Source organism: Elaeis guineensis, chromosome 13, assembly GCF_000442705.2.
Source record: "Elaeis guineensis isolate ETL-2024a chromosome 13, EG11, whole genome shotgun sequence".
In the NCBI taxonomy this organism is placed as follows: domain Eukaryota; kingdom Viridiplantae; phylum Streptophyta; class Magnoliopsida; order Arecales; family Arecaceae; genus Elaeis; species Elaeis guineensis.
In genome coordinates this window covers 28703390-28728138 of record NC_026005.2, presented here as the reverse complement: position 1 = coordinate 28728138, position 24749 = coordinate 28703390, and positions in this window count along the sequence as shown.

Genomic DNA, 24749 nt, shown 5'->3' with positions numbered 1-24749 from the left:
TATATCTTAAAGCCAATCGTGTGATGATTATGCTAATTATAAATATATATTAATTGATAAATAATAAAAGTTATTTAATATTTTTTATCACAAGATTACATCTTCTAACGAACTCCTATATTGTGATGAAGTCTTTAAGACTACTTTGTTCAATAAAGGAGGATTTATCGTATAGTCTTTAAATTGATTCACGATCAAACGATACGCTATTACTAGGATGATAGCAATATCAAGTATAGGTCATTGTGTACTATATGCTTTAGTTGTTCTCATAACTAAATAATATGGAGATACTGGTATAACATGCAGATGAGATGTAGGAGTACATCATCACTGAATGTGACCAACTACGGAGTACTCTGCTGTCAAGGGTAGCTCACGAAGGGTATGGGTATAAGTGTCCCTCCAATCTGAGATCACCACAGTGATTTGCAAGCAACTCACTGTACTTTGATGTTGGACTAACTGAGTTTCTAATTCAGTGATAAAAATTTTTTAGGTGCAGTCAAGTACTTGTCAAATCGATGCGAGTCAAGATGGAATTGACCTCTCTGAATTAGTAGGAGATATGCATCAGTATATTTTAATTTAACAAAATCTGAGCCCGCATAATCTATATGATAGATTTGAAAAAGATTAAAATATAATATAGATGACTTATCTAGGATTGACAGTTAAATTCTTGATCATCCTCGAGCATTAGGGTCAAAGGGATGAATTATACGGTAACCATATGCCAATAGGTTCTTGAATGTTACTTCGCCTTCATTCGATCTATCCGGATGTTAGGTCACCATTGCTAGATAGTTACATCGATTAGTTCAGAAAGATATTCCTGTGCTATCAACTTAGGTTCGAATCTGTGGGGTCACACTCTAAAGAAAATTTTGACTGATCATGTGACTGATCAATGATTGAGAATCGTTCAAGGATTTAATCGTCAATTCGATTGATAGTTAACTTTATGTAAAAATTATAATAAATTAATTCATCAAGTGTTAGTAAATTAATATAAAATTAATTAATAATTAGATTATGATTAGCTTAATTTGATTGAGCAAAGAGGATTAAATAAAATCTAATTGAATTAGATTTAATTAGCTTTGACCCGATTAGGTTATGAGATGACCTAATCACTAAGGGAGAATTATCCCTGATTTGATCAGGATTTTGATTCAATCATTCCTAATTTGATTAGAATTTGGTTAAAGATTTATAAACCTAATTAGATTGGGTTTCATATATTTTATTTGGACTAAACCAGATGTGATTTGGTTTGGTTTCAAAAAAGAAAATTAAGAATCCTTATTGGAATAGGACTCTTCTTCTTGCGCCAACCCAGATTGCACGTCATATATCTCTACACACAAAATTCTTTTGTATGATATTTTTTCACACCAAATAGTCCTTTCCCTTATCTATCTCATATCCAAATCTAATTAGGTTTTGATAAGAGAAAGATTCTAAAATTAGATTTTAAAATATTTCTTATCAAGAGAATCTATTCTCATCCAGATCAACCTCTTCACATCAATAAATTTTTTTCTCCTTATATGTATAATATTTTAAGGAGATTTTTTATGAGAATTAGTTAAAGAATTGATTTACTATAGAAAATTATACAAAGGGGTATTTTATATTTTTTTTAGCATATTTTGAGATGTAAAATTTTGAAGGGAGGCAAAATTTTATAAGAGTTTAGGATCACTAGGACTCTTCACCCCACCTTTTTACATGCCTATAAAAGGGGCTTTTATGGTTTCTTTTGTGTGTATAAGATACCAAAAGAGAGCTCTTCATGTGATAAAAGTTTGGATATAGTTTATGACATAAAAAATAAGGAAGAGGGTCTTCTCTCTTGGGGTGTGCACAAAAATCTGAATTTCAAATTTTTGGTTCTAAGGGTTTGGGAAGAGAGAATAAATTAAAAAAAAATTTATTTTCTTCTTAATCTTTCTTTTATCTCTTCATCTCCTCTAGAAGTTCATCTTCAATCTCTAAAAAGATTCTAAAAATTTGAAAAAAAGATCTAGATCAGCTAAGAAGAAGATCTTTATGTGAGCTAGCACTCCTGAGAAGATCGATCGATCGGATCTTCGAGTGAAATTTTCGTAAAGATCGGACGCATGTGTGGCTGCGAGCAACCAGCAAGAATTTTCTCCACTGTGTCTCTTAGTAGTGGAGATCATCGATCCATGATCAGGTATGGAGTTCTGAACTTAGATTAGAAATAAATGTGATCTACTGCTCACATACATGCATGCTGATTTTATCTTCAATATCTTTCAGATTTTATATGCAACATAACATGTCATAGATCCTAGAGTAGGTTGATTTGATAATTAGATCATATATATATTAAATTAATTTGATTAATCTAATTATTTTTCACTATAATTTTTTTGAAAAAATTTTGAAATACATGCATGAAATCACCTACGCATCCCAACACCTTTGACCTGAGATCGCCATGATACCTTGTGTACATGAATTCATATTTTGGTTCACTTCTTAACTTAGTTCTCTGATCCTTATATGGGATGTTCTAAATATGGTAAAGTATGTATGGAGATTGTGAGTAATCAATAAGGGATCTGTTACTCCTAATAAGGGGAACGAATATTCTATGTGATCTCATAGGTTAATGATTCTGAAAGCCTTTGGCCAAAGCAGGATAATAATTAGAAAGAAACTTTTGATGTATCATCAACTAAATGATCTTATTTTGATCGAGATATATATAGATAAGTAATTAAGTTTGACATGTTTTCATGTCCACAGCTTATTTAGTATGTTATTTGACTGAAAGATTGAATTATATGGTAACTTACCACTGAATGATATTTTGATAATTTTTATCAAAATTTAAAATCTTTCGGATAGTCATAACATATTACTAGATATCAATCTTAACTTATAGACTCATCAAAATTAAAAAAGTTTAATTTGAGAATTAATTAAGAAGAGTCCTAGTTGATTGGTACTCTTGAGCTGACCTAATCTGATCAGATTAAGATTACGTTGAGAGTCTGAGTCTACTACTGGCTAGATTTGAAATTCAATAGGTTACATACTTTGAGATTTGATCTTGATCTAATTTAATTAGAATTTAATATAAATTTTAAGGGTTAATTTGATATGTTTGCACATTATATTAACCCAAGTTCCTAAATTAGTTCAGTTCAAAGTATTTGAGCTAAACTAGACTAGTTGTCTTTGATCTAATGGGATTGGGTTCAATTTAATTGGGTTCTTATCTAACTTGAAATAGTTTCAAGTGTAGAAGGAGTCCTCTATACTGATCAGGTTTCATACCAAAATAATAATAATCCCATCCACTCTTAATTAACATGAGAAGATGAAGAGTCCTTCTTAATGAAGGCTCTTATCTTATCTTATCGCCTAGTTTTCTCATCTAGAACTCTATTTATTTTATGTTAATTTTATATGAGATATTTATGAGGCATAGAAAAGGAGGAGTCCTTTTGTGTGAAAGCTCTTCTATGTCAAAATAAATTATGGTGATTTATTTCACCATGTGAGAAGGTGGAGCACCAAAAGTTGGTGCCCCTTGGTCCTTCCTCACATCCCTTGGTCACCTATTTATATAGCACATCTCATATAGACTAGGTGCTTAATTTTGGATGAAAATTAGAGATAAGTAGTGTGTAAAAGAAAAAAAAATTAAAAAAAGGATAAGAAAAAATTAAGAGGCAAAAGTTGTAAGAAGGGTGGTGAGAGAATTAGCAAGTATTGCTAGTTAGCCCTAGGGTTTGATTTTTTCATATGTTGGAGCCCAAAATCAAATCCTAGATTATAATACATCCATAGATTATATTCTTGGTATGATTCTGATGGTAAAATCGAAGGTGACTGGGCTTTAATGTGATTATACTTTAAGTTTGAAGCTGGCAATATTCTTGAGAAGACAAGGCTGTGGCTGCACATTGGTTAGGAAGGACCTTGGCCAACTTTTGTGTGGATCACTATTGGAGGGCTTTTACTTTAGAGTCTTGTGGAGATCACCAACATGCCATATTAATTTTTGGTAAAAGTATAAAATTCTTTCCCTTTGCATACTTGTTTTTATTTTGATCGACATCGACAAGGTGATTCTAGGGTTTAGATTTTGGTTCGATAGTTTTAACTATTAAAGCTATTAATTTATTTATTTTAAAAATTTTAAAATTCAATTTTCACTATGTGATTGAAACCCAACAGTGGTATCAAAGCCACCCTTGTTAGATTCGATCAAACAAGTGAAAAGTTGTAGTATAGAATTGTTCTTGTTCATATATTGTCAAAAATATTGCATCGATTTTTAGCATCGATCTTTAAAATCAAAAAAAAATATTTTGACTTTATATGAATCATGGATTTGAATTTTAGTTATTAAAATAATAAATTTATGATAATTTAAAATTTATTATTTCATGGTTGCTGGATGCTTAAATCGATTTATGGTTAAGGGTGTTATGCATGCCTAATTTGATTAGGGTTTGCTTTCTTATTTGACATACTTGACATATGTTAAGTCATTTTATGCACCCTTATATAATTTTTGGTATGATTATATAATTGTTATTATGACTTGTAAAAGCATGCCAAATTGCATAATATGTTTAGCACATTTTATGTAGTTGTAGTTAGGATGTGACAAGAGCAGTTCAAAGACCCTCTTAAAAATTATATTAAGTTGTAATGTCAAAATTCACTTTCAATTCAATGTCGAATTCATTTGATCAGTTGGTATTTAGGAAAGTATAAAAGGTAGTTTTCTAATTAGGTCTGTATGCTGGTCTGGCCAACTTTGTTGATGTCTAAGAAAAGCTACGGAAAGCCTCCCACCTACTAACCTGACCTATTTGATCTTATTAAATTTTGAACTAAAATTGATTAGTGATGTAGACACTACAAGGGCCTTCCTTCAAACTTGGTCAATAGAGTATGTCAAGATCTTAATGAGTTTGTTGTGCTATCCATAAGGCTTACTATAGAAATTGATATGATGTTGACTAAATACATATTGATGCTTATGACATATTTGAATAGTGTTACTTTGTTGTGCTATCCACAAGGATAGTATTATTTCAGTATGACCATATAGGATTGAAGGGTTAACTTAACTAGAACACTATAGTTTATTGTGCTATCCATAAGACTGTAAGTGATCTAGAGGCAAGAAAGAAAAATATTGAGAATTGTATGAAGTACAATTGGTAAAGAGTTATCTACTCTTGAACTCATGAATACTTGTTATGCTATCCACAAGGTATTTGTGAGGAATAGAGATTTCAGTCCCACTAAGAAATATAAGGATGTTTCTCATTTTTCATATTTGAGGGCTATAAAGTTTGTTAAAATAGTGAGAGACACCATTAGACAAAAGTCTTAATCTAATTGTGCATGTCATCATGAGTTGTCCGCTTATATTGTGTTCTTGTTACTATAGATTAACTGCATATATGGCATCCTTACTATCACTTAGAGGTATACTAGATGCAAATAAATTGATCGAACCAAACTATATAGACTAGTTAAAAAATCTGAGAAATATTCTCACTCAGGAGAAAATCTCATACATACTAGATATACCTGTATCCGATACGATCGATGAAGATGCTTTCAAAGAGAAAAGGACCACATATAAGATGTAGAAAGATGATAGTGTAATTGTCAAATGTATCATGCTTGCCTCGATGAGCAACGAGCTTCCGAGACAGCATGAGGAAGTGGATGTTCCCTCTATACTCCTTAATCTTAAGGAGTTATATGGGGAACAAAGTTGAATTGCTAGATATAAAATATCTAAGTAGTTGTTTTGTACCCACATGACTGAAGGCACCTCTGTGCAAACACATGTCCTGAAGATGATTAATTTGATCACTCATCTGGAATAATTGGGTTTTGCTATTGATAGTGAACTTAGTTAGGATTTGATTTTGTAGTCTCTCCTTAACTTCTTCTCTCAGTTTGTCATAAATTACTATATGAACAAACTAAACAACAACCTTCTTGAGCTGCTCAATATGCTGAAAACAATACAGAGCCATTTCAAGGGTGAAAAGACTCTAATTCTTCTTGTCGATAAGATCAACAAGAAGAAAAATAACAAAGATTCTCAGAAAAAGTGAAACCCTAAGGCTAGCATCTCCAAAAAGAAGGCGAAGAAGGTCTCCACTAAAGGTACTTGCTATCACTGTGGCAAGGAGGGGCACTGGAAAAGGAATTGTAAGAAATACCTTACAACTATGAAATAGGCAAATATTGCTAAAAGTTTATATATGATGCAAACTAATTTATCATTAAGTATTTTAATTTCAGATTCTTAGATATTGGATACCGTCTGTGGCTCACACCTTTACAAATCGTTGCAAAGTCTGCAAAAAATAAAAAATCTAAATAAAGGTAACTTCGAGCTGTTCGACGCTAGTGGAGAGTCCATTCAGGTCAAAGCCATAGGAACTAAGATTTTGAAGTTGCCTTCAGACAAAGTTTTGGAACTGAAAGCCTGTTATTATATTCCTAATATTGTTAGAAATATTATTTCTGTACCATTAGTATTAGAACAAGATTTTGAAATAAAAGCAAAAAATAATGGTTGTTCTATATATTTTTCTAACAAATTTTATGGAAATGCTTATATTGATAATGGTCTTCTATTTCTATCACTTAATAATAATATACTTCATATCGATAATAAAAAGAAAAGAAAGAGAGAGAGTGTGAATGTCACATACCTCTGGCACTGCTGACTTGGTCATATAAATGAGTCAAGAATTAACAAGTTATACAAAGATAAATTCTTTGATCCTTATGATTTTAGATCATATGGAACTTGTGAATCTTATCTCATAGATGAAATGATCAAGACTCTATTTACTGGACATGGAGAAAGGATGAGTGACATTTTGAACTTTGTACATACTGATGTTTGTGGTCCAATGTCGACTTAAGCCAGAGATGAATACTCTTACTTCATCACATATACTGATGATATGTCTAGATTTGGATATGTGTATTTAATAAAATATAAATCTGAAGCCTTTGACAAATTTAAAGAGTATCAAAGAATAGTTGAGAAACAAACTGATAAAAGTATTAAAGCTCTTCAATCTGATCGAGGAGAAGAATACTTGACTAGTGAGTTCCTCAATTATTTAAAACAAAATGGTATACTCTCTCAATGGACGCCTCCTTATAGTCCATAATTAAATAAAATTATGGAAAGAAAGAATCATACCTTATTAGATATGGTGCGATCCATGATGTGTTTCACGGATCTTTCGATCTCTTTTCGGGGATATGCTTTCGAGGCCGCAGCATATGTTTTAAACAAAGTACCTTCCAAATCTATCTCTAGCACTCCATATGAGATATGAAAAGAAAAAAGACCCAGTCTCAAGCATCTTAAGATTTGGGGTTGTCTAGCTTATGTGAAAAATATTGATGGACATAAGCTGGATGCTAGATCAGAAAAATATAGATTTGTGGGTTATCCCAAGGAGAGTATAAGATACTACTTCTACTATCCTACTCAATAAAAGATATTTGTTGGTAGGTATACCATTTTTTTGGAGAAAGAATTTATCCAAGAAGGGGGCAGTGGGAGGTCTGTTGAACTTGAGAAAGTTCAAAACATACAACCCATCCAGGATTCACAAAATGATTCTCAACCAAATGTGCCCATTATCGAGGCACAGTCACTACATACACCTCTTCTCCGAAGATCAAGTAGAGTGCATAATGTACCATTTAGGTATGGATTTATCATTGAGAATGATAACACATCTCACATCATTAAGAATGATAATCCTATGACCTATTCAAAAGCTGTCATGAGTAGTGACTCTAACAAATGGCTCAATGCCATGAAATCCAAAATGGACTCCATGTATACCAACTAAGTTTGGACTTTGGTTGATGCACCTGAGGGTGTAACCCTAATAGGCTGCCAATGGATCTTCAAGAGGAAGATTAGAGCAAATTGCTAGGTAGAGACCTATAAGGCTAGACTGGTGGTAAAAGGTTTCAAACAAAAATAAGACATTGATTATGAAGAAACCTTTTCATCGGTAGCCATATTCGTCTATTCAGATTATGCTTGCTATTGCTGCAACCATAACTGTGAGATCTGACAGATGGATGTCAAAACTATCTTCCTCCATGAAAACCTTAAGAAAGAAGTCTATATGACTCAACCAGAGGGATTTATCTCTAGTGGGAGAGTAAATCGGTATGCAAGCTGAATAGATCTATTTATGGATTAAAACAAGCATCGAAGAGCTGGAACATCCATTTTGATAAGACAGTCAAATCATTTGGTTTTATCAAAAATATGGATGAACTTTATATGTACAAGAAGACTAATAAGAGTGTTATTATCTTCTTGATCTTGTATATGAATGATATACTACTCATTGAGAATGATATTTCGATGTTGAAATCGATCAAGACATGGCTATCACAAAAATTTTTCATGAAAGATTTGGGTGAAGCATCCTATATACTTGGTATAAAGATCTATATAGATCGATCAAAAAGGATGCTTGGCTTGTCTCAGTCTAGGTATATAGACCTTGTATTGAAGAGTTTCAAGTTGGAGGAAAGTAAAAGAGGTAACTTGCCTATAGGTCATGGCATATAACTCTCTAAAATGATGTCTCTTAGGACATCTGAAGAGATAAATAGAATGAGTTCTATTCCTTATGCTTCGACTATAGAAGCAATAATGTATGCTATGTTATGTACCAGGTCTGATGTGGCTTATGCCTTGAGCATTGTAAGTAGATTTTAGGTTGATCCTTGAGAGGATCATTGGAAAGCTGTGAAAAACATACTCAAGTACTTGAGAAGGACTAGAAATATTTTTTTCATATATGGTGGATCTGATTTAAAACTAAAAGATTATACATCCTAATTTTTGATCTAATCCAGATGATAGCAAATTCATATCTGAGTATGTATTCATCTTGTATGGTGGTGCAGTAAGTTGAAAGAGTTCCAAATAGCAAACTATTGCTGACTCAGTCACTGAGGCTGAGTACATTGCTGCTAGTGAGGCTGCTAAGGAGGCCATCTGGATGAAGAAATTTATCTTAAAATTGGATGTGGTTCTAGGGATTGAACAACCAGTGCCCCTTTATTGTGATAATACTGGGGCAGTTGATCAAGCCAAAAAATCAAGATCTCATCATAAATGCAAGCACATCCTAAGATGGTTCCACCTCATTCGGGAGATAGTCGAAAGATGCGATATGATCATGGAGTGAGTTGATACCAAGAACAATATAATAGATCCATTCACTAAGGCCTTGTCAGTGCAGCAGTTTGATTGTCACCTTGTTTGCATGGGCATCAAGTATACGCCGATTGACTTTAGTGCAAGTGAGAGATTGAAAGAATAATGCCCCATAAGCCAATCGCATACGAGATGCGAGAGGATATTTTTTGTAATTTACCTTTCAGACTCATGTAATTGACATTAATATTATTAATAAAATAGATATTTTTGATTCATTATATGTTGCATCTTATTATTTTTAAGATTATAATGAACCCCATAGGTCTGGACAATAATTTTAGGATCGTGATGAGATCACGTCAGTGAGATCTAAAATGTTGATAGCCATGACTTAAAATATTCTCAATCATTAGTTCATTGAGTCAGAGTCAATGATATCGGTAAGACTGGCATGTCCTATGTATGCTCAGAGATGAGGGTGGTTGATCTCACAATCACTTGTATGGTGACACTAATACAAGGATGTGGATACTCATTAGAGAATGAGTTCACTGAATAGACTTATGAGAGAATATCTAATGGAGTCTTATTTACATATCAGCTGATGATTCTCTAGTGAGAGTTGTCTAAGTGATCCTTTGACCTGAGATCGCCATGATATCTTGTGTACATGAATTTATATTTTGGTTCACTTCCTAACTTGATTCTCTAATCCTTATATGGAGTATTTTGGATGTGGTAAAGTATGCATGGAGGTTGTGAGTGATCAATAAGAGATCAGTCACTCCTAATAAGGAGAGCGAACATCTTATATGATCTCATAGGTTGATGATTCTGGAAGTCTTTGGCCAAAGCAGGATGATAATTAGAAAAGAGTTTTTGATGTATCATCAACTGAATCATCACCTTCTGATCAAGATAAATATAGATAAGTAATTGGATTTGATATATTTTTATACCCACAGCTCATCTGAGATGTTGTTTGACTGAAGGATTGAATTATATGGTAACTTACCATTGAAAGATATTTTGATAATTTTTTATCAAAATTTTAAATCTTTTAGATAGTCATGACACATTGCTAGATATCAATTTTAACTTATGAACTCATCAGAATTAAAAGAGTTTAATTTAAAAATTAATTAGGAAGAGTCTTAGTTGATTGGGATTCTTGAGCTGATCTAATCTGATCGGTTAGGGTTACATCAAGAGTCTGGATCTATTACTGGCTAGATTTGAAACCTAATGAATCACACACTTTGAAATTTAATCTTAATCTTATTTAATTAAGATTTAATATAAATTTTAAGGATTAATTTGATATGCTAGCACATTGTATTAATCCAAGTTTCTAAATTGGTTCAGTTCAAAGTATTTGAGCTAAACTAGACTAGTTGTCTTTGACCTAATGGGATTTGGTCTAATTTAATTGGGTTCTTATTCAACTTAGAACAATTTCAAGTGTAGAAAGAGTCCTCTGCACCCACCAAGTTTCACATCAAAATAATTATGCCGCCCACTCTTAATTAATGTGAGAAGATGAAGAGTCCTTCTTAATGAAGGCTCTTATCTTATCTTATCGCCTAGTTTTCTTATCTAGAATTCTATTTATTTCATGCTGATTTTACATGTGATATTTATGAGGCATAGAAGAGGAGAAGTCCTTCTGTGTAAAGGCTCTTCTATGCCAAAATAAATTATGGTGATTTATTTCACCATGTGAGAAGGTGGAGTTTCACGCCCCTTGGTCCTTCCTCACATCCCTTGGCCACCTATTTATATAGGGCATCCCATATGGACAAGGTGCTTGATTTTGGATGAAAGTCAGAGCTAAGCAGCATGCAAAAGAGAAAAAAAAAATTGAAAAAAATTTGAGAAAAAAGAAAGAAAAAATTGAGAGGCAAAAGTTGTAAGAAGGGTGGTGAGAGAATTAGCAAGTGTTGCTAGTTAGCCCTAGGGTTGATTTTTTCATGTGTTAGAACCCAAAATCAAATCTTAGATTGTAAGATATTTGTAGAGTGTCTTCTTGGCATGATTTGGGTGGCAAAATTGAAGGTGACTGGGCTTTGGTGTGATCATACTTTGAGTTCGAAGCCGATAGTGTTGTTGAGAAGACAATACTGCGGCTGCACACCAGTTAAGAAGGACCTTGGTCAACTTTCATCTAGATCACTATTGAAGGGCTTCTACTTTGGAGTCTCATGGAGATCACCAATGTGCCATATTGCTTTTTAGTGAAAGTATAAAATTCTATCCCTTTGCATGCTTGTTTTTGTTTTGATCGACATCAGTAAGGTGATTCTAGGGTTTGAATTTTGATTTGATAGTTTTAACTGTTAAAGCTATTGATTTATTTATTTTAAAAATTTTAAAATTTAATTTTCACTGCATGATTGAAATCCAACAGGAATAACTACATCTACTAGTTCAATGGGTTCAACCAGATCTACAGCTGGCCGCTCTTCAGAGACTTTCTCTTCGAGCTCAATTAGCCTCCCACTACCTCCATCCTAGATAAATTATTTTTTCAAAAATGTGACATGCCGGCTCACAATCACATTGTGATCCTCTGGGATGTAAAAGTAGTATCTTATTGATTCTTTAGGATACTCTATAAAGTGAGCTTTCATAGATCTAGCCTCTAACTTGTTTGTGTCTTTTAATACAGGCCAGACATCCTCAAATCCAGAGATAACTTACATTTGATTTCTTACCATATCATATCTCATATGGTATAGTAGGAATGGATTTAGAAAAAACTCTATTTAAAATATAAATGGAGATTTATAGAGCATATCCCCAAAGAAACATAGGTAGGTCAATGAAGCTCATCATGGATTAGACCATATCTAATAGGATCCTATTTCTCTTTTCCAATACCCCATTGAGCTTAGGCATACTAGGAGGAGTCCACTGTGAGATTATGTCATGGGTTTGGAGATACCTCAAAAATTTTTCACTAAGATATTCCCCTCCTCGATCTGATCGAAGAATCTTAAAAATTTTTTTTGTTTATTTTTCTACTTCATGTCTAAATTCTTTGAATTTTTCAAAGGTTTTAGACTTGTATCTCATAAGAAACACATATCCATACCATGAATAATGATCGATAAAAGCAATGAAGGATTGATAACTATCCCTGGCTTACATATCAAATAGCCCACATATATCAGTGTGTACCAAGGTAAGTAGTTCAGTGGCCCTTTTCCCATATCCCACAAGGCTAACTTAGTTATTTTTCCTAAAAGGCAAGATTCACAAACTAGTTACGACTCAGAATTCAGTGAGTCCAAGATCCCATCCTTTCTTAGTTTGTTAAGCCTATCTTCTCTAATGTGACTAAGTCTAAGATGCCACATATACTTGTAGTTTGGGTCATCTCTAGGTCTTTTGTGTCCTACGATTTTCACTAATTGCTCGTTAATATTTACAAATACATCAGCATACAAATGATAAAGACTGTCAATTAAAAGAGCTCTTGCAACTAATTTATTTCAAAAATAAATAGGATAAACGTCTTTATTTAAATTGAATACAAATTCATCCTATGCTAGCACAGACACAGAAATCAAATTTTTGCTAGCTACAGAAATATAATAACGGTCTTTGAGAATCAACCTAAAATCTAACGATAATCATAGAGGATATGTTCCAACAGCAACTGTAGCAATCCTTGCTCCATTGCCGATGTACAGGATCATTTTTCCTTCACTCGGCCCTCTACTTTCTACCAAATCTTGCATAAAAAATATATGTGAGTACTCGATCTAGAGTCTAATACCCAACTAGAAATAGAGAAAATCGTAAGGTTAGATTCAATAATGAGCATATTGGACTTACCTTCCGAAGGTGCATCTGCCTTTTATTTCTTTATGCTTTCCAGATACAGCGGACAATTCATCTTCCAATGGCCCTCTGAATCACAATAGAAACACTTTCCTTAGCTAGCAGCAATCTTCTTGGGAGTGTCCTTCTTTGGCCAGCTCTTCTTTTTCTATTTCTTCGCAGGCTTCTTTTTCTTCTAAGTAGACTTTCTCTTGGTGGAAGATGCATACTCCACAGCTAGAATAATACCCCTTGAACTTTTTAAGATCTCCTCATTGCTTACTAACATGTTCATCAACTCAGGCAAAGTATAGTTTAATTTGTTCATATTGTAATTCATAACAAATTGAGCAAATAAACTAGTAAGAGATTGAAGGATCAAATCCACTTGCAGTTCCTTATGAATAGGAATGCCCAACTTCTCAAGTTGTCCTATGTCCTTGATCATTATCAAACAGTGATCATGGATAGACTATCCCTCACACATTTTGATATTAAAAAGCTTTTTAGATACCTTGAAGCATGCGGTGCAGCTCTGCTCACCATACAACTCTTAAAGGTGAGCTATTATGGCCCTAGCAGTAGGTATATCTTCCTGCTGGCTCTACAACTCATTTAATATTGAGGTCAGAATGTAACACTTCACTTTATTATCATCCTCCATCCATTTTTCTTATACTGTCATCTAATAGGCATTTGATGGTCAAATGGTTAGATAAGATAGGGGGGCCTTGGTCGAGCATATAGCCCAACTTCTCCAAACTCAAGACAATCTTGATATTTTTGAACCAATCTTTGTAGTTTAGGCCAACTAGTTGGTTGGATTCTAGAATGCGGGCTAAAGGGTTGGAGGCTGATATGGTTAACTATGAGAGTAGAGATTCAAGTTAGACATTGTACTCAGATTTTAAAATTTATTCTAGATACTTTAAGAAATAAATTAGAATCCCACTGTTCTCACAGATCTCTCACACTCCCTCATGGAGATACAAAAACCCCTACATAATTAGGGTTCCTAGTGGGTACTGCAATCCCATTGATATGCGTGCACCTCACCATGCTTGAAATATTGGGCTACGTTATACTGATGAGTAGATAACTATTGTCCAATGCTTCTTAAGCATGATGCAGTAATTGGTCTCTAAGTTATAGAGCCTCAACGTGTCCGTAATATTGGCTCAATCCTTAATTAAGTTAGACCCACCGTTCAATGCATAGGTAAAGCCATCATTAGATCCTCATCGTATCCAAAATATTGGATCCAACCTCATCATTACCTAGCAACATCTCATGCTAATAAGATGGTTGCATCTTTCTGGTGTAACTGAACTACTGTAACCAGTCAAGAACAATTAATACTAATAGGATGCCCACACTCCTACAATGGTGGAAGATCTAGGGCTTAATATTTATGAAGAGATTTGGATTCAGATCTCATCTAGTCAACACAATCTCATATCTGACTGATCAAGTTCAGATCAGTATAATCTCATGTCTGACGATCCTAGTCGGCATGGGTGAACATGAATGACTAAGCAACTTTTATTAAAACTTAATCAATCAAGTTGGCCAGATAAGTGAGATTGATGGGAGGGTCCATCGATGCTTACTTTAGACATCATCAAAATGGCTAGGTAAGCATGCTTCCTATTAAAAATCATCGATCTAAACTAATCTTAGATATCAATTGATTAATTAAAATTGAATGGGTCAGTCTAGCTACTCGGGCTCGATCCTCTTAGCCAAATTTAGTCTTGAGTCAATCAATTTATATCAAAATATAAATCAATGCAATCAACTACAACTAATCTCGATCTTGAGCTCCTTTGACCTAATCCTAACTGATAGATTGTATGTTGTCATTAGGACAACATAATTATCAATTTAAATTAATCCAACTTTTAAAAATTAAAAATACATAGAAAGTAATGAGTCAGATCGATTCTACAAAGAAGGAAGTGCTGATTTGAAATCTTTTGATTTTATAAAAAAAATTAAGAAAGTAATTTAAATCAAAAAATTAAAATTAAAAGTAAAAAAATAAACTTGATACTAAGATCTATTATTTAGATCTTAGCTTCTACTTGCAATAAAAATATAAAATAAAAATTTAAAATGTATAAAAATAAATTTTGCATTCATTAAAAATAAAATTTAATTACAAAAAATTTAAAAAAATAATAAAATAAAATAAACTATAATAAAGATCTGAAGTAGATTAGTGCAGCCTCATTGAAAAGATGGTTGATGACCACTTCTTCTGTTGGATGTATGCCCTAGAAGTCAATCTTGGCTGACAAATTTTATATCTCTAGAACATGATTTTATAGTTATTGGAAAGTTATATTACCATTCATGTCTATATGTCTATGAATCATCCAAAGGATTAATAAGATAATAACACATATTCTCAAAGAGTTAAGAATTTGAGGCATATGTCATTGATGGTTGATTCCTAAATTGCTCCTGGTCATAAGATCATCATGGAGATGGTGATTGATCTGAATAGACCAATGTACAGATCGCTTCTTTTGGACAGATGGATCTCGAGTCTGTAGTGCAGAGATATTGGAGTGAGAGTGTAGGTGGTTGTTAGAGAACAACTAGCACTGAGCATGACCAATACGAGAAGTCACATGGATGTTTGCTCACTCGTTAGTGACTTTTTTGATGTTGCAGTTGTATTACTGGTCCTTTGACCTGAGATGACACTTCTGCTCACAGTGAGGCTGCTGGAGTTTGACTGACACATCAACATGGATCTCAAAGAGCCCTTGTAGTGGATGTTGGCGACAATCGATCCACTATAGAAGTGGTTGTGCATCAAGATGGGATCTATTGACCCTAGCAGAAGGGAGTAGTCCTATGAGATTTAAGAGACTGAGTCCTTAAATCTATGGCCATAGTAGTGTGATTGATGAAAAAAAAATTTCATAGAATCACATATGGACTTAAGCTGATTGAATCTATCATATGACCGATGTTGAGATTTGACGATTTATCCAGACCTACCATCTAGTCGAAACTCACGATAGAGGGACTAAATCACACGTTAACTATACCTAGAGGTTCATTTCAATTCTACTAGGTTGCCACTACATACTGCTAGGTATCACTAGTGGATTGTGAGAGCTCACTAGGGTTGTTCTGGATCGACAATCCTTGTTGAGTTATAGTAGAATTATTTTGATCCATTAAAAAGAGTTTCAATAATACGATGATAGAGATCACTGTATGTCTCACTACCAGATAGAATTAAATCTATGAGGTCACACAATAAAGGAATTAGATCTGGAATAAGAAATTAAACTTATGAAGTGTCAATTGGGTTTAGAGAAATCCATTAGGTTCATGATAACCTTTCTAGCACATGGTTGGACCAAATTTCTCTTTTCGTTAAAATTACTTATTTGATAAGATAATTCTAACTTAATTATCTGCTAATAATCTACATGAATAAGATTTATGAGACTTCAATTATTGTGGATCTAAGGTTATGGATCACATAAATTAAGGGTGCAAGTCCCTTATGAATCTCCTTGATAGTTATTATGAGGCGCCACCTTGATTTGATCAATTTGGGCGTGTCCATTGATTAGAAGACTTTTTATTTTTATATGAGGCATCTCTTGGGTGTGTTTTGGGATATCTAATTATAGGTCCAAGGGCTCCAATTGTTGGTGCCTAATGGACTTCTTAATGTAAGTTGGATAACTTAAGTTAATAGGAATCCTAATACAAGTAGGACTTGTATTATGAGATTGAATAGGATTCAATCCTTATGCCTATTTAAAGGGACCTCTCCTAAGGTCCCTAAAGCATCAAAGCCAGTAGCCCCTCATACCCAAAGGCTCTCTCCATGCCTTCTCTTCCTCCTTTTTTCTCTTCTCTTGGGCGTTCTACACGCCCTTCCTTTGGGACGCGCGTCCCAAGGTCTTCCATGCCCAAAGGAGTTTGGATGCCTTTTCTTTGCTAGTTTCTAGCATTTGGTAGCAGCACATAGTAAGGAAAAACTCTAGAGAAGAGGAGAAGAAGAAGATCAAAGAGAAAGATCAAGTGTTGATCGCGATCCAGACTTCGTTCAGATTCAGCAGGCTGGATTTTGGAGATTCAAAATTCAGATTATAGAGGACTGTTCCAGGTTGATCTCGAGTGGATACTCGTAGAGATCAGATATTTGTGTGGCTAACAGAGAGTCTCGTCTCTTTTAGATTCAGATTTGAAGAAAGAAATTGCGAAACAGGTATGTGATTTGATCACAATCTAAATTTCAGCATATGAAATAGATCCATGTGGTTTTATATTTTTATACATGCAAAATTTAGATTAAAATTATTTTAATCTTATTCTCCACTGTGGTGTTTAGAAATTAAGTTTTGCAACACATATGCATGCTTCAAACTCCAAAATTCAACAGTGGTATCAGAGCTACGGATTTTCATATGCTGAATTTTAATATATATATATATATTTTTGAAAAAATTTTAAAATTATTTTTTTCTTAATACATGAGATATATGAATGGATTTTTAAATTTAAAATTTTATTTTAAATTTAATTCTAGAATATATAGTTGATATATTGATGCATGTATAGATCTAAAAATTGATCTAGAAAGAGTTCTAGTTCATGTGAAATAGATACATGCATGAAATATAAAATTTTTTTATGATCTAAATTTTGATTCACATGTATGATATATGATTATATATTTAGATCATAAGTTTGGCTTTAATCTGATCTATAATTAGTATATGAGATATATGATATCATATTTAGAACTGAAATTTTGTTTAAGATCTGATTTTACATGCATATATATGATATATGTTTGTATGTTAGAACTTGAAAATTATTTTTATATTTTAATATTTATTTTTATGTAAAATATTTAGATCTAAAATATGATTTTAAAATCTAAAATTTATATTTTTGTATGATGGTTTTGATCATGAAAAAATCAAAAATTAGGTCATGTAATAGGATTACATCTAAGATTTATGATTTGAGACATATAGGTCTAATTTGATTAAGTAATTGGTTAAATTGAGATAAGAGTTGAATTGAGTTAGATCAATTAAGTTAATGATCATACAATTATTGTTGACCAAATCGATTGAGTCCCATGTGTAGAATCGATTAACCTAAGGACCTAATTTGGCTTGTTGATTTGAGCCTGATTCACTTGAGCTAACCAATTCTGATCAATTATCCAATTGATATCTAAGGCAAGTAATTAAATGGTGGTTATTTAATTAATTTCATTCATTTATCTGGCCAATTTATTGGTATCTAAAGAAAGCAACAGAGGGACCCCCACTAATCTCCACTTACCTGACCAATTTGAAAGATTGAGTCACAAATATGGTTGCTTGGTGGTTTGATTTAGTCTATGCCAATTACATCAGTCATATGATGACTAATTAGATGAGACATAAATTTAAATCTCTCCACAAAATATTAAGTCCAAGGTCTTCTACCATTATAGATATACAGACGTGCTACCGATGTTGATTGTTCTCAGCTGGTCATAGTGGTTCAGTTGCATCAGAAATATGCAACTACTTTATTAGCAAAGAGTTGCTACGAGGTAAAGATGGGGTTGGGCCCAATAACTGTTGGGTGAGGGATCCAATGACAGCTTTGCACCTGCTTGTGAATGGTGGGTCTGACTTAACTAAGAAGTGCGGGCAATAACTGTTAGGTGAGCCCACATGATTTAAAGACCAAGTGGCTGCAATATACTTAGAGAAGCATCTGGGTAAAGAGTTGTCCATGTATCAATATTTATTCGTATTATCAATAACTGTTAGGTAAGGTGCACGGCATCGGTGGGACAACAGCACCCACTAGAAACTCAATTATCGTGTTAGGATTTTCATTTCTCTACTCGAAGAGTGTGGGAGTTCTGATAAAATAGTGGGAGTCTTTTTTTGTATCTAAAAGTTTTTAGAATAAAATTATAAAATAAATACAAACACTCAATTAGAATCTTTGCTCTCTGCTGTTCATTGTATCAGCTTCCAACCCTCTTGCTTGAATCATAGATATCAACTGATTAATCGAAATCGAGTACATAGACTGGCTTACAAACTTAAGAATTATTCTTAATTTTAAAAAATTAAGTAATATTCTCTATTAGGTTATTCTAATGTTAACAACCCATCCAACCCATAGTCAACGAGCTATACTTGATGAGTAGATGGACAATGACAATAAAGATAGATGCTATGCATGAGTACATGTACATTGCCAACGACATGTTGATTCATCCACAAGTGTTGTGAGGTGATCAGAGTCACACAGCGCATGTAATGCATGATGGACAATCAGTCTATGATCGTTATTTGATAATGATTGAGGACATTAAAGAGCTTAAAAGGTTCGACATAACCATACATAAGGAATTGCTTATAGATTTGATCCTGCGATCTCTGATCAATTTATATAGATAGTTGATGGTAAACTACCATATGAAAGACCATCATGGTACTTTATCTGAATTGAGCAAAGTGTTGATAATAAAAAAATCTTGAAAGAGTTCGGAGGTAAATACCTGAAGAGCCTAAAGAAACAAAGAGACACCTAGAGTAGGTATATCAAAATTGCTCAATACTGTCCTTATGATTTTTTTTTCTCCTAGTTGAGCTACAGACTCTAGTGTAGAGTCGATAGGAAGGTAGAGAGCTAAGAAAGTAACCCTTGAATTGGCTATAGGACAATAATTACTGCTACAGCCATGGATATCTGTCCTTTGCGATCATCGTTTGGATTTAGTTCTTAAAGACGGTCTCTATCATTTACATATTGATGCATATGTGAACTTAAATGAGCAATCAATGAATTTCATTGGATCTGAGAGATCCAAAATTGAGATAAAATTTAAAGTATATGTAGAACCTATAGCTAAGTCATATTGGAGAAGAAAAAATTAACAAACTAAAAAATATGGGCTTGGGCTCATTGACTGTTGAGTCAAATCTAGTTCGTGCATCATCTCTTTGAGAAAATATGACCAAGCTACTCTTATGGGACAAGAGAAAAAGGACCACTGAGATACTTATCCTTGCACACATTTGATGTGTGTAGCCCATGTGATGTGCTAACCAAGGAGTTGTCTTTATTTTGTATATAAGATACAAATCTGAAATTTTTGAAAGATTCAAAGAATTCAGATGTAAGTAGAGAAATAAATTGAAAAATTTTTTAAAGTACTTCGATCGAATCAAGAATGCAATACCATTGAAAGAAATTTTTTGATTATCTTATAAAATGGTATTATTTTACATTGAATCCCTCTTAGTAAATCTCAGCTCAATGAGATACGAAGAGTCATGGAACTATATGAGATATGATCTAGTCCATAATGAAATTCACTGATTTATTTATATTTCTTTAGGGACTACTTTATTTCTATGAAATTGGATTCTCTCTAAACCTGTTCCTACCACACCATATAAGATATAACATAGTGAGAACTAAATCTTGATTATTTTGAGATTCAAGGATGCCTAGCCTGTGTCTAAGATAGCAGGTGATATGTTAGAGGATAGGTCTACAAAGCTCTTCCTAAAAGAGTTTGAGATATTACTTTCTGATGAAATTATAATATGATTGTGACTCAATGCTATCTTCTTAAAAAACTGTTTAACCAAGATGAAGCAATGGAAGGAAAGTTAAGCTCTAAGAGAGTGTCTCTGAAGAGCATGGATCCTTGGGACCTTAAGAATATATTAATCATGAACCCGTAGATGTGTATTCCTCCTCCACCTTATACACATAGTAGGATCCCTGATGCGTAGTCGTTGATAGCATCAAAAATAACTCTACTCACTATGTAGGTAGGATGAGTCGAGATCGTATCCTCAGAGACCTTGGACTAAGTTAAGATTACAAAATAAAAGAAAGAAGCATTGTTTTGATTTAGAAAATAAATTATCTTAAAATTGATGTAATTAGAAAATAAAGAGCTCGGGAGTTTTGAATTAATTTGGCACTAGTAGAGTTGTATCTCTTTTTTAATAGATGTGATTAATCTTAGAAAAAATATCTATCTTTTTTCGGCACGCTCCGTACCCGTAGATCACAGTGCATCTCCGAAAAATACTAGGTAAACAACTCTTCTTTCCTCGGTACGCTCTGTACCCGTAGATCACGGTGCATCTTCGAAAAGTAAAAATTATTCCTAATATTAATCTAACAGGAAAGCATAAATAAAAGCATATGAAAGAGAGCAAATAAAGAACTCATGACGATTTAAATAAAAAGCATAATCTTTATTGCATATAAAGAAATACAAGAAAGTTTAGAACAATAAACCCACTCTGTGTCGTTACAAAATTTTTTTTTCACTCCCGAGACTGCTAGCCTAGTTGCTCATGGAGTAGTCCCTTTCTATTCCTCTATGCAAGGCTCTAGAAGAATTTCTGGGCTCCCCCTCCAATGGGAGTACAAAAGCCTTTTTATAGGTGTTAGGAGGGAGGAGTTTTGCATGATTTTTTGATGTGGGACTAAAAAAAATACTAAAGACTAAAAGATGGATGGATGAGATGGAAAGATCACAAGCAGATAAAGAAAATACAAATTCTTCCTCTTGAAGTATTTTCAAATATATATTTTTTTCTTTAATTTTCAGATCCATCTGTTCATCTGTCCCCATGAAACCCCATGCGCCCGCTCGCCCGCCCACGCCTCCGCTCTCGCCCGCGCTGCCGCTCGCCCGCGCGCCCTTCCACGTGCTCCTTCCGCGTGAACCCATTAACTGTTTACACTCCTTTACAAAAAGAAACTTTTTTTTCTTTAAAATGACATCTATATCCTTTTTGGTTCCTTGCATAGTATCTTCATTTTCTATAATACCGTATGCATCTTTCTTTTATTTAAATTTTATTTTAAGTTCAATTTTCTTCAAACTTGAGTCTTTTTGATCTACGAATCGGACTCTTTGTATCGACAATCACCTTTCCTGTAAAACATAAAAAGAAGCATCAAATTCTTAATAAATAAACTAAATTAAATATAATTTTTTGCTTTAAATGATTTAAATTAAGTGTTTATCACACCCTCCAACTTGAATTTTGCTCGTCCTCGAGTAAAATAGATATATCAGCATTGTGTACCGACTCGATCTTGAATAAAAAGTTAGGTTAGGCATCCCAAAAGGTAGATGATACCTGGTCAGACCATTAAAGATATACTTCATTGGATTATCAATTTGATCCAATTAGTGGCTGAGTATTAACTAAAGAAATTTCAAGAGCTTTTCTTTTACCAACTCCCCACTTTACTCTTTAAATCCTCTAACTTAATGTGAGAGAGATTTATTATCTTCTTGCAATTTAGTCTCCTTATTATCCACTTTTTTTTTTAACATTGCCCACCTTTTTACGCAAACCACAACACTTACTTAGGCGAAGGGGCCCGATTACTCAATAGGAAGCCAATATATTTTTTTTTTAAAGTAAATTTTAAGAAGAATTTTTGCATACCTCGACCTTTCCACCCATCTCTCATGAAGTAGATTCTTTATTGAGATCAGTAAGAAGAAGGTTGTAGAATCACTTCTAAAATTTGGTCTAGTCTAAACCCTACCATTCATTGGATTTTCTTAATAATTTATTCCTCAGTATCTCTAAAATTATCTTGACCATTAATCATTCATTTATTAGGATGCCTAATTGACTCTTAATCAAAATAAAATTCGGATACACAAAACTAATTATTTCTGACCATACTCGAGGATTTGATTAATTTCTTTCCCCCCCCAACTTAATCTACATTGTCCTCAATGGAGTAGGAAAGCAAAGAAAATAAAAAGAGAGAGTGTACCTGGGATAATTTTGCTTCAAAAGTTGAAGATAGCTTCATTGATTAATAGGTTCTTGTTCCAAATTTCTGCAGCTGCAGTAAAGTAAAAAAAATATGAAATCATTGGGTTGCCTCCCAATAAGCACTAAGTTTTACATCTTCAGCCAGACGTCAAGTTTATTGACAGACTCTTCCATACAGAGTGATCCTTTATCCTTAAAAAAATAAAGATCAGTTAAAACAAAATAAAAAAAATTTGGATTGTCTCTCAAAAAGTGCTAAGTTTAACGTCTTCAGCCAGATGCTAAAAGAGTGTCTATCCTATTCCTGCTCGAATCTTAACATGAGTATCGATCCCTTTTTCAGAAATAATATATCCTAATACAATTCCTTTCTGCACTATGAAATGGCTCTTTTCCCAACTTAGGACAAGATTTGTCTCCATACACCGTTTAAGAACTTTGGAAAGATTATGGAGACAATCCTCAAAGGTGATTCCAAACACAAAAAAATCATCCATAAAAATTCAAGATATTTGTCCACCATATCCGAAAAAATGGCCAGTATGCACCGTTGAAATGTAGTGGGTGCATTGCAGAGCCCGAATGGCATACGTCAAAAAGCGAAGGTGCCATAGGGGCAGGTGAAGGTAGTTTTTTCTTGGTCATCCAAAAATACAGGTACTTGATTGTACCCTGAATAACCATCAAGAAAATAGAAGAAACTTTGTCCTGCTAACCATTCTAAGATTTGGTCGATGAAGGGTAATGAAAAATGGTCCTTCCTAGTAACGGCATTTAGTTTTCTATAATCTATGCATACTCACCATCCAGATGATATGCGAGTGGGAAGCAGTTCACCTTCTTCATTCTCAACCACAGTAATACCTGATTTCTTAGGTACTACTTGAGTGGGACTGACCCATTTACTATCGGATATGGGGTAGATGATTCCAGCATCTAACCACTTTACCACCTCTTTCTTTACTACTTCACGCATGTTTGGGTTCAATCTCCTCTGCATATCTCGATGGGGTTTGGCATTTGCCTCAAAATGAATATGGTGCATGCAAATGGAGGGGTCAATTCTTTTTAAATCGGCAATGGACCAACCGATAGCCTCTTTGTGTTCCTTCAGAATACCAACCAATTGTGCTTCCTGATTAAGGGTCAAGTCTGATGCAATGATTGCCGAGAGGGTGTCATTGGGTCCTAGAAATACATACTTGAGCGTAGCAGGAAGGGGTTTCAATTCTAACGTAGGTGGTGATTCTAAAGATGGGACTATTGGTGTACTGGCTAATGTGGGCAATGGCTCATACTTGATTGTCCATGGAGGAGTGGTTTTATCATGTGGTGTATCCAACAAGGTGTTAACTTCTTTCATATATCCCTCAAAGTCATACACTCCAAAGTGAGCCAAGCAAGTATCTAAGGGGTCTGGTGCTAGAATTGTAGGTGTTTCATCTTCTATAATGTCTTCTAGTGTATCTACTTCGAAGCAACTATCCATTGATGGTCCTTGGGAAGCACCAAACACATTCAGTCTCAGTTTCTTATTCCCAAATGATACGTCCATGACTCCTGTCCTACAATTAATGCATGCATTTGACGTAGCTAGGAAGGGTCGTCCTAAGATAATGGAAATTTATTTGGGGTTGCCACTTAATTCTATGTCGAGAACCAAAAAATCAATTGAAAAGTAAAACTCAACTACCTTGACCAAGACATCCTCAAGCATTCCATGTGGTTCCTTAATTGATCTGTCGGCTAATTACAGTGTGACTGATGTGGGTTTCAGTTCTCTGAATCCAAAAAGTTCATACACCAAACTAGGTAAAAGATTCACACTTGCCCCTAAATCCAGAAGAGCT